The sequence below is a fragment of the Acromyrmex echinatior genome, chromosome 11 (genome assembly GCF_024713525.1).
Source record: "Acromyrmex echinatior isolate Ae372 chromosome 11, ASM2471352v2, whole genome shotgun sequence".
NCBI lineage: Eukaryota > Metazoa > Arthropoda > Insecta > Hymenoptera > Formicidae > Acromyrmex > Acromyrmex echinatior.
The window spans coordinates 2,515,367-2,528,424 of record NC_141862.1 but is presented as its reverse complement, the minus strand read 5'-3'; the positions used below and the strand labels follow the sequence as shown (position 1 = coordinate 2,528,424).

The following is a 13,058-nucleotide window of genomic DNA, read 5'->3' as shown; positions in this document are numbered from 1 at the left end:
CCAAATTGAAAGAAAACCAAACAAACAATTGTAGTTGACAACAATGTGTTCCTCCGAACTGTATGTGTGCATAAGGACGAACATGTTTCTGTTAGCAAGTACAAAATAATTGTAATAATAAATTAATGGCAGGAATAAGTAAAAATAATAAGAAAAGTACAAATTGAGTCGCAAATAATAAAAAGAAAGGTACAAAACAAGTTGCAAGTAATAAAATTAAAATTAAAAGAAAGAGGCAAAAATTATTTTAGATATTATAAAACATGTACACAAGAATTATTAATGTCGATAGAGAAAGAGTAAAATGCCGTCATTCCTTGTATATGTATAATGAGTTTAGTACAGATAAATTTAGAATAAATACCTAATATATGTGTCAAAATGATGTGTTTTCGATTAGACAATGCGATGGGAATTGATCATCTCTCTAGGAAGCTAAGAGATAAAATAAAGTACGACATATACAGGAAAGTTGAAATGGAAAACTAAAAAGGAAGGGGAACATAAGAAGGAGAAAATAAAGTAGAGAGGAGAGAAAGTAGAGAGAGCAGAGATGGATAGGAAAGGGAAGCAGTTAAGAAGGAGAAAGAGATTGGATGATCTGTGAGTAGGTTTCAGGTAAAGATTCGGTATCATTTTGTCTGTTAAGACCCTGTTTCTGCCTTTTAATATGAATCATTTCAGACACCATCTCTTATTATAAGAAGATTCGCAATCTAAAATTTTCACATCGTTCCATTTAAAATTATGATCAAAATTAATTCGATGATCAGTTATGACAGTAGGGGAACCCATATTTTTTCTGATGTCAGAGATATGTTCGCGTAGTCTCGTACTCAATTTTCTTTTTGTCTGACATAACTCGCCTCACAATCATCACAGGAGATCTTATAAACAACATTCTGATTGGATAGGAAATCAAGCTTATCTTTTCCTCTCTTTAATAAAGCTTTTTAATGTGTTAGGAATAGGAAAGAAAATAATTTACAATGAAACATACTAGAGATGGAAAGGAAACTTTCAGAAATAGGTTTGACATAAGGAATCGTAAAATATTTGTCTTTCTCACGTGAATAATGTGTAATCTCTTTATTATGTGTATGAAACTTTAATCTACGTTCAATTGTAGAGAAAATAAAGGGAAGAAGATAACAGTTGTTTAAAAAAGTATGAATAGCCTCTATCAAATTTTTTTGTTGGAACCGTGGATGTGATAATAGGATAATTTTGTCAATAAAATTGATAATAGTACCTTAGTAGTTTTTATGGCAAAGAGGATGATTTGGATAGAAATTAAGGAAACATCCTTTTATGATAAATGTCAAATATAATTCTCTGATTATCTATAACAAGCATTGTATCAAGAAAACTTAATCTGCCACTTGTACCAATCTCCAAAGTAAACTGCAATCTCGTATGTAAAGAGTTAAAAATATTCAAAGTGTCATTGATAGTATCAGATGGAAGCGCGAGAAGAATATCGTCTACATATCTAAATCTCTTTATTTATAATAAAGTTAAAATCTGCAAAAAAATGATAAATAAAAAATTTAAAAATTTTAAATAAAAAATAAAAAATAAAAATTGCTTTAATAGTTACAAATTATTAAATATTAATTATTAAGTAATTATAAATAACGTAATTAATTTTAAGTAATTAATTGCATTATTAATAATTTTCAATATTTACCTTTTCCATTTTCTTCTGGTACATTGTTTTCTTTTTCCTCTGAATTATTTACATCTTCTTCTAAAGATACAATGTTATCATCAGTATTTTGATTACCTAGATTTTAAAATATAAAATATCATCTTCTTTCATTTCACTATCTGGATTTAGCAAAAATCTGGATTTAGTAAAAATATCTTCTTCCGTCATTTGATTTTTTGAAGTAATCTGGGTTATGCACATTTATGATTGTGATTAGAAGTTCACATATACTATCCCCTTTAGTATTCTTTCCTTTCGAGATTACGTGTTTAGAATGCTTTCCTAAAATATATCATTTTAGGCGGTATTGCAATTCGATAGATGTATGATGATCACAGGCTTCTCCTATAAACCTTAGACATGAGAATGATTTTCTAAAATGTCTTGGTTCAGTCTTCTTGTTAATATATCTTTTATTTCTGTTTTGAATATTTTTCTTGTATGTATTAATATATAAACATCTCTTGAAGAGATTTGTTACATAACAGTATTCTCTTCTGACATTGCAGTAATATTTTTCTCTGCCCAACTCATTTCCTTAATAAATTCGTTCGTATTATCTATATAATTTTATTCTGTTCTATAATTTTCATTCCACAACTTCATATTACTTGAACCCATGTCGCATGTCACGGCTACAACGATAAAATCAGCCTGATAAAGATGTTGTATGATTTTTAATAAAATATCACGGGACATAGCTGTGTCAAAGTCATAATATATAGGCTGTCTCCAATTTTTAAATAAACCTCTAGCCATTACAAATTGACATGTCTTATGTAGGCCATATACTTTCTGTTGTTTTCATTCAAAATCTAATTTGTTAGAAGTGTAGACTTCATCGAAAATCAGAACAGTTAATTTTTCTGTCTTTCTGTATGGAAAGACTGTGTCCAATAGTTAATATAATATTAATAGAATCATGCAAAATATTAGGTAAAATATTAAAATTAGCAACCCAATTTTGTAAAGTTGTTGTACACGGTAACGGAATCTTTCTAACTTCTTTTAAATCTTGTAAGTTTTTGGACTTAAAGATCTTATGAAATGGCCGACGTAATATCTTCAGAGGACCATTTTACAAAACTCCTTCTTGGTGACATTAACATTTTAAAAATATCTTGAAACTAACGTGGTTCTAATATTAACACATATAAAAAAAAGAGCATAAAAAACCACAGCACAAGTTATAGTTTGTGATATTTAATTATTATTACATTAATTAAAACATTAAACGTTTCGGCCACAATCTGGCCATCTTCAGTAATTCAATAATATTCTTAAAACGCAGAGTTACATCTAGTTGACATTAAATTCAACAGTCGAGAGTTGAATTAAATAAACATGTTCTTTTGTATGTGAAGATGCTTCATGCAGTAATGTTACACCGTCAATTGTCATATCAAGAAAAGTGTAGAACAAGAATTTCCAGATTCTAAATAAAATTGTATATATTAAAATCTTCTAGTCGGAATATAAAGAAATAGAATCATTACCTGTTTTACAGCAAATAAACCAAACGAATCTCGAATATTTCTTTTACACAGTTAGAATTTTGTCGTGACATTATGTGTTGTTATTTGTCCTATCATATATTTTACCACTATTTATATATCTGAGTCAAAATTTTTAGAAAGTTCTAGAATTGTTTATTAACAGAAAGAGACATCCTTTTTTAGAAGAGGAAAATAAACCTCAGGCAAACCTTCCGTGTCACTTTGCTTATTGATACCACTTGTTTGTCTTTTTATATGTATCATTTCCGAAATTCTTCTTTTCGCTAAAGATTGTTCTCTATCTAAAATTCTTATATTATCCCAATCTAACTCATGCATCTCATTCATACGGTGAAACCACAGAAATTTCAGAAGAAGGTTTTCTTATATCAGCCTTATGTTCTTTAATCTGAGTTTTTAATTTCCTTTTGGTTTGGCCAACATAAGACGAGTCACAGTTTAAGCAATTAATTTTACAAACTACTCCGCATTGATCATCCTTAGGCAAAGAATCCTTTCCTGTCTTAATAAATGTATTCAATTTATTCATAGGTTTATAAGCTATATTAAAATCGTACATAAGTGAAAGTTTTTTAAATTTTTCCGAAACTTTGCCCAAATATGGTATCGTGAAAAATTTTTTTGAAGTAACATTAGAGTCACATTCATTATTAATTTCTTTACGATTTAGATCTAAATTAGTTCTGTTTTCCAACGTTTTAATTTTATTATTTATTGTAGAAAATATAAACTTTAAAGGATAACCATTACTTAGAAACGTGTGAATTAATTCAGAGATGTTTTTTTCATGAAATTTAGGATGGAATAAGAATAGAATTCTATCAAATTGCCCAATAATAACTCCCCTTTTGTGTTCTAACGGATGATTCGAAAAATAATTAAGATATCTCCCAGAATTGGTAGGTTTTTTATAAATATTGAAGATGATATTTCCTTCCTGTCTCATTAATTTAACATCTAGGAAATGTATACCGTTATCATCGCCAAAGTCCACAATAAATTTAAGCCTTTCATGATATGAGTTAAACAATTCTAGAACTCCTTCAACTTTTTCTTTGTGTATAGCTAATACAATATCGTCCACATAACGAAAATAAAACGATGAATTAATGTTATTCTTGGTAATGATTTCTTGTTCAAAATCTTGTAAAACAATGTTCGCCAGTATGGGGGACAAAGGAGAACCCATTGGCATGCCAAAAATCTGTTTAAATATTTTATTATCAAAACTAAAAAATGTAGAATTAATAATAATCATAATTGCTTTGATAAATTCATGTAAAGGAATCGAAGTCTTATTCTCCATAAGATTCCACCTGCGTTCAATGCTTTTTGATACTAATTCGGTCGGAATATTCGTGTACATGGAGACCACGTCAAATGATATAATACTAAAATTTGTATCAATTGCTTTACCATTGAGTTTATTTATTAAATCAAAGCTGTTTTTAACGAAACTGAAATTTTTTATATTATTATTGTCAATGATTTCCTTTAAGAAAGTCGCCAGTGGATAAAAAACACTATTAATACAACTGACAATCAATCTTAAAGGGTGACCTTCTTTGTGAATTTTTGGCAAACCGTAAGATCTCGGAAGTTCGCCGTCCGAAACGTACAATTTTTTATATAAATTAGAATCAATGTACCCCTTATTTTTCCAATTTTTTAATAATTTACCAATTTCAACAGTTATTTTCTTAGTGGGATCTTTTTTGATTGAATCGTATGTAGTATGATTAAGAATCTCATACATTTTTTCTTTATAGCTATCACGACTCATAATTACGATGGTATTCCCTTTATCCGCTCTAGTAATTAAAATATCAGGATTCTCTGAGATGAATCGCTTAACCTCTCTTACACCTTCGTATAAAATTGTATATTCAGAAGATTTACTATTACAATTCTTAATCGCTTTAAGAATTTGGACAGTTTCATTCCTAACATTTTTACGCGTTTCATCATCCGCCCTGAAAAGATTATATTCCACGTGTTTGATGAACTCACGTGTAATACCATCCTTACTAACCACGTTATTAGGCAAATTAAACTGTTGACCTAATTGTAGTAAGGCTAAGGCTTTATCTGAAACTTTAGCATTGCTCAGGATTCTTTGCCTAAGGATGACCAATGCGGAGTAGTTTATAAAATTAATTGCTTAAACTGTGAATCGTCTTATGTTGGCCAAACCAAAAGAAAATTAAAAACTCGGATTAAAGAACATAAGGCTGATATAAGAAAACCTTCTTCCGAAATTTCTGTGATTTCACGTCACCGTATGAATGAGATGCATGAATTAGATTGGGATAATATAAGAATTTTAGATAGAGAACAATCTTTAGCGAAAGGAAGAATTTCGGAAATGATACATATAAAAAGACAAACAAGTGGTATCAATAAGCAAAGTGACACGGAAGGTTTGCCTGAGGTTTATTTTCCTCTTCTAAAAAAGGATGTCTCTTTCTGTTAATAAACAATTCTAGAACTTTCTAAAAATTTTGACTCAGATATATAAATAGTGGTAAAATATATGATAGGACAAATAACAACACATAATGTCACGACAAAATTCTAACTGTGTAAAAGAAATATTCGAGATTCATCGTTTGGTTTTTTTGCTGTAAAACAGATAATGATTCTATTTCTTTATATTCCGACTAGAAGATTTTAATATATACAATTTTATTTAGAATCTGGAAATTCTTGTTCTACACTTTTCTTGATATGACAATTGACGGTGTAACATTACTGCATGAAATATCTTCACATATAAAAGAACATGTTTATTTAATTACAACTCTCGACTGTTGAATTTAATGTCAACTAGATGTAACTCTGCGTTTTAAGAATATTATTGAATTACTGAAGATGGCCAGATTGTGGCCGAAACGTTTAATTAATGTAATAATAATTGTTTTAATTAATGTAATAATAATTAAATATCACAAACTATAACTTGTGCTGTGGTTTTTTATGCTCTTATTTTTTATGTGTTAATATTAGAACCACGTTAGTTTCAAGATATTTTTTAATTACACGAGCATTAACATGTGTAAATTAACACAATTTTTTGACTTCATCAATTTTAATTTTGGATTACACGTATGTTTGCTTCTGAAGAAATGTGTAAGAACTCATAGAGCGAATATTTATACAAGAATACAAATTCAATTCTTAAAATCATGTATAAAGGAACGTCTAGTTCTCATTCATATGTATAGATTTACACGAAAAGATAGTAATAAGCTGTTCCATTCTGCGAAAGAAAGAATTGATAAACTTAAATATAATTTTATTTTTAAATACTTAAGGGTAGAATTACAAAACACCTATAATCTTGGGCAAACAAAATCGGAATTATTCAGCATGTGTAGAAAAATTGAAAAAATTCTACCGAATAATATAGCTTATTCTTTCTTTCGAAGACAGGAATTTAACTTTGACATTATGTGGCAAAAGGAACAAGATAGAATCGGTAAAAAAATCTCTAATCTGCGGGCCAAATACATTCGCCAAGAAATTGTGAATATAAATCGTATTAACTATAATATTACGAAATTTGTGACCTCTGAGATGAATTGTGATACTTCCTGTGCACCTTTAAAATTGAATACAGTTTCAACTAAAATCATGAATCCTGACAAAATTCATTCATCATACAATATTAATATCACTCCTGAAAGTTTTAATGGCAATTTTGATATAAGTAATATTAATAAACAATGGCTGATAAATCTGAGCAATGCTAAAGTTTCAGATAAAGCCTTAGCCTTACTACAATTAGGTCAACAGTTTAATTTGCCTAATAACGTGGTTAGTAAGGATGGTATTACACGTGAGTTCATCAAACACGTGGAATATAATCTTTTCAGGGCGGATGATGAAACGCGTAAAAATGTTAGGAATGAAACTGTCCAAATTCTTAAAGCGATTAAGAATTGTAATAGTAAATCTTCTGAATATACAATTTTATACGAAGGTGTAAGAGAGATTAAGCGATTCATCTCAGAGAATCCTGATATTTTAATTACTAGAGCGGATAAAGGGAATACCACCGTAATTATGAGTCGTGATAGCTATAAAGAAAAAATGTATGAGATTCTTAATCATACTACATACGATTCAATCAAAAAAGATCCCACTAAGAAAATAACTGTTGAAATTGGTAAATTATTAAAAAATTGGAAAAATAAGGGGTACATTGATTCTAATTTATATAAAAAATTGTACGTTTCGGACGGCGAACTTCCGAGATCTTACGGTTTGCCAAAAATTCACAAAGAAGGTCACCCTTTAAGATTGATTGTCAGTTGTATTAATAGTGTTTTTTATCCACTGGCGACTTTCTTAAAGGAAATCATTGACAATAATAATATAAAAAATTTCAGTTTCGTTAAAAACAGCTTTGATTTAATAAATAAACTCAATGGTAAAGCAATTGATACAAATTTTAGTATTATATCATTTGACGTGGTCTCCATGTACACGAATATTCCGACCGAATTAGTATCAAAAAGCATTGAACGCAGGTGGAATCTTATGGAGAATAAGACTTCGATTCCTTTACATGAATTTATCAAAGCAATTATGATTATTATTAATTCTACATTTTTTAGTTTTGATAATAAAATATTTAAACAGATTTTTGGCATGCCAATGGGTTCTCCTTTGTCCCCCATACTGGCGAACATTGTTTTACAAGATTTTGAACAAGAAATCATTACCAAGAATAACATTAATTCATCGTTTTATTTTCGTTATGTGGACGATATTGTATTAGCTATACACAAAGAAAAAGTTGAAGGAGTTCTAGAATTGTTTAACTCATATCATGAAAGGCTTAAATTTATTGTGGACTTTGGCGATGATAACGGTATACATTTCCTAGATGTTAAATTAATGAGACAGGAAGGAAATATCATCTTCAATATTTATAAAAAACCTACCAATTCTGGGAGATATCTTAATTATTTTTCGAATCATCCGTTAGAACACAAAAGGGGAGTTATTATTGGGCAATTTGATAGAATTCTATTCTTATTCCATCCTAAATTTCATGAAAAAAACATCTCTGAATTAATTCACACGTTTCTAAGTAATGGTTATCCTTTAAAGTTTATATTTTCTACAATAAATAATAAAATTAAAACGTTGGAAAACAGAACTAATTTAGATCTAAATCGTAAAGAAATTAATAATGAATGTGACTCTAATGTTACTTCAAAAAAATTTTTCACGATACCATATTTGGGCAAAGTTTCGGAAAAATTTAAAAAACTTTCACTTATGTACGGTTTTAATATAGCTTATAAACCTATGAATAAATTGAATACATTTATTAAGACAGGAAAGGATTCTTTGCCTAAGGATGATCAATGCGGAATAGTTTATAAAATTAATTGCTTAAACTGTGACTCGTCTTATGTTGGCCAAACCAAAAGGAAATTAAAAACTCAGATTAAAGAACATAAGGCTGATATAAGAAAACCTTCTTCTGAAATTTCTGTGGTTTCACCGTATGAATGAGATGCATGAATTAGATTGGGATAATATAAGAATTTTAGATAGAGAACAATCTTTAGCGAAAAGAAGAATTTCGGAAATGATACATATAAAAAGACAAACAAGTGGTATCAATAAGCAAAGTGACACGGAAGGTTTGCCTGAGGTTTATTTTCCTCTTCTAAAAAAGGATGTCTCTTTCTGTTAATAAACAATTCTAGAACTTTCTAAAAATTTTGACTCAGATATATAAATAGTGGTAAAATATATGATAGGACAAATAACAACACATAATGTCACGACAAAATTCTAACTGTGTAAAAGAAATATTCGAGATTCATCGTTTGGTTTTTTTGCTGTAAAACAGATAATGATTCTATTTCTTTATATTCCGACTAGAAGATTTTAATATATACAATTTTATTTAGAATTTGGAAATTCTTGTTCTACACTTTTCTTGATATGACAATTGACGGTGTAACATTACTGCATGAAATATCTTCACATATAAAAGAACATGTTTATTTAATTACAACTCTCGACTGTTGAATTTAATGTCAACTAGATGTAACTCTGCGTTTTAAGAATATTATTGAATTACTGAAGATGGCCAGATTGTGGCCGAAACGTTTAATGTTTTAATTAATGTAATAATAATTAAATATCACAAACTATAACTTGTGCTGTAGTTTTTTATGCTCTTATTTTTTATATGTATTAACATTTTAATTTGCCCTGATGTAAATACATTTGCATATCTTTTGTTTCAGCTTCCTTGTGCTTATCTTTTGTCATTTTTGTTACTTCTGCTTGTAACTGTGTTACTTTTGTATTTAAATCTTGATTCTTTTTTTCAAGATTTATATTTTTTTTGAATAATTTTTGTTTCTCTTCCTCTGATTTTTTTAATTATTGTAATAATGTTTCTATTGAAACATTTGAACAATTATGAATTTCAGGAATTCTGCAAAATATCATTATTATTATACCAAACTTACACGAATATATAATCTAATAAAAAAATTATTAAGTAGTAATTGAAAAAACATTTTCGTACTACATACATCTTTTGTTCTATTATTCCATTTTATTCTTCAATTTTTTGTATTTCTTTCATATTTACAGGTTATTCTATATTTACAGGTTCTATATTTACAGGTTGTTCTATATTTACAAATTCTAAAAATAGTAATATATTTAAAAATATAGAAAATACCTATACTTTAATTCTTTTGTCATCTTCTTGTGACTTCCTTTATCTTTTTTTTTTTCTAAAATTAACATTTCAGTTGGAATAGCCTCCTTTTCTAAGTAGACAATTTCATTGACTGGTGAATTTTTAGATTGTGATTTTGTTTTTTTTACCTCAAAACAATTCATCGAAATGAAGACTACATATGGCTATAAATAATTCATAATATATTTTAACACGTATAGTTAATATTAATATAATCAAAGTTAAAAAAGTCCAATTAGGATAAGTAATATTAACAGTGATAGTGTTGATTTTAAAATTACAACATAAATATAATTTTATTAATAATATTATATTTATGTTATAATTTTGTGTTCAAAACATTGAGAATGAAACGTGTTCAAAAACATTGAGAATGACACGATTGATGTCAAAACGTCTGTATTGTGAATTTAAACATTAAAGGTTTTTATTATTATCATTTTTGACTGTTTGACCTTTTGTTTATATTTTTATAATGTTATTGTTACTCAATGTAAAATAATAGATTAAATCTATAAAAATTACTTTAATTTAAAAAATACGTACATTGTGAAAATGTAAGGCTCAATTAGATTATAATCGAAATTAAAGGGCTATAAGCTAAAGTTAGATGGTCATTTTACTTTATTAATTTCAATTTTTACATTAACTTACCCCCAATCAACTTTTTCTTTCTACTTCTTTTTTCTGGCAAGCATTAAGCCATTGCTCACGAAGAGCATCATCCTTTGGGAAGGTAAAATAGTTTACTCTTTTAATAATTATATATTGTGATGATGTACGACTGTAGTATAATACAATTCTTTACATAACGCTTCGGCATCGTTTCTATAAATAAAGTAGAATATTTTATATTTTGTAAAATATATATTGGTATATTTGGTAAGATTTACTGTCTTTTTCAATAAGAACATAGTGAATCTTTATAGTGAATCATTATATTTTTGCTTGTCAATATCAAAGAAGAATGAAATGATTTATATTGTTTTCTTGCTGGAAAGCGCAAGTAGTAATTTAATTACTATATTTTACAGTAAATATTTTTTTTACTTACCTACTTTATTATCACACCGTGAAAAATATTGATACGTACACTACGATGCTACGAACAGAATCCGAAAGCTAACCTAATCGTTCATCACGGAGGCAGCCATATTGTATTTTTGTACCGTGGGCTAATTTCTGATTAGCTGACAAAAGAGGTTACTGTGTATCCTCCTACTTGATTCACCTTTTTTATTCCACCATGGTCTAAGCACTAATAGCGCGTCGAAGTGCGTCAAGGTGTGCGACGTCTCGGACACTCACGAGCCCGAACTTCCGAGGCCCTGACATGAAACAACATCTAAAGATCCCGGGCTATTGCGGATACAGTAGAGTATCCGGGATACGTCGAGAGATGGCGCTCGCAAATAGCCAAAAGAGAGGATGCAGAGTAGAGAACAGCTCTCGCCGCGGCTTGTCCTACACAAATCTAGCAACGTAGAACTGAGGATGGAAGATGAGGGAGCGAAGGACCCATTTGTTTTTATGAGTCAGACGCCCAGAAAAAAAAGAGGGGATCCTAACCGCCAAAAGTTCGCATTCGTGAACATAAAAATAAGAGAAGGAGAAATCATGGAATCACCCGTGAGTCAAAAAAACTTTATCGACCTGGTCTCTGACTCCGGAAGTATCCGATGGTCCAACGAACGAAATGTCGGTCTCGGCAGTTAATGGACTCGTCATTTGAGGACATAATGGGAAGGAAAAAAGAGGCAAAAAGGGGAAACTAAGGGGAACTAAGTTTCTTTTTAAAATCGTGAAGGTGAGTATCCAAATGACGTATGAGAAAAGTCGGATTTTGCTGCCGTGCTTAAGAGGAGGAAAATTGTCCTAAAAGTCAAAAGATTAATGGTCTAGTCGAGTGCATACTCGACAACTCGCTAACGGCGGACCAGAAGAATGCGGTCGAGGAGATAACCTACCTCTTCGACCAGATGTCCTCAAAGACAATTATGACAAAGAGTTAGAGGTTAGCGAGCGATGTGCAAAGGAAGACTATCACCATGAGGGGTGACCTGCACTGCAAAATCATTGTCGGGGTCCAAGTTGCCAAAGGCGGTGCAAAAGCTGACACAGGTTACGGTGGTATTGAAGGACCCGATAGAGGTCGCTAATAGGAAATGTGAGTCTCTGGAACGAGAAATAATTAAACTCTGCAGAGAACTAAAAATGCTATGAAAACCGACAGGGACTTGCTCAAATAGAAGGTCCAATCTCTCCAGCAAGAATTTGAAAGATAAAGATATTATCAGACCGGAAGGCGAAACTGTAGGACAGTGATCGTGGCCGGCAACAGGAAGGAATTAGACGAGGACGATGACCTGATCTCCAATAGGGAGGACTGAAGACCAGAGAGGATCCTCCGGGAAGGTAAGAGATGCTACCAGCATAAGTCGACGGGAGTCGGAGGGCTACTACCAGTAAATCGCTTACCATTGAAGGGGGTTTCCAGATTATTCTGGAGACCCCCCTAAGGAGAAAACGGAAGGAAGAAAGACACGCCCAGAAGACTGGAAGGGAACACAGTCGGAGGAGAACATGGAATGGCCTCATTGGGCCCAGAACGAGGGAACACCTGGATGGAGGTTCCTTCAAGAAGAAAAAGAAAAAAAAAGAAGAAAAAAGGAGGGAAAGCAAGTGGAGAAGAAAATATGTCCTTCCCCCTCTCCCCGCCCCGAGACAAGATCGAGTTGTAACCGCTCTCCCGAGGAAGTAGAGTGCGCGGACCGTGGGGAGCAAAGAGAAGATAGTCTTAAAGGGGGAAAGGAAACTGAAGAGAACCGAGACCGGTCGAACTGCCGAAGTAAAAGGTGAGGGAAGTGGTCGCACTCAAGGGTGGAGATTTGGGAGCCAAGGACTGCGGCCGTCGTCATACGGTGCGAGGAAAGCGGACTCTTGTACGCGGAGTTGACAAGGCGAGAGAGGAAATCTCCCTCGAGAAGTTAGGAACAGGAGACACCCGTCTGAGGAAAGCTTAAGCGGGTGAGCACCTTATTGAGATACCGGGGGAGAACTCTAGGCAGAAAGTGGACCTCTTAGTAGG

At 31.1% G+C, this 13,058-nt stretch overlaps 1 pseudogene; it reads right to left on the bottom strand.

Annotated features, from left to right (window-relative positions):
- Window positions 1-2,281: 2,281 nt before the first annotated feature.
- On the bottom strand, window positions 2,282-10,774 carry LOC147908032 (uncharacterized; annotated as a pseudogene).
- Window positions 10,775-13,058: the final 2,284 nt, after the last annotated feature.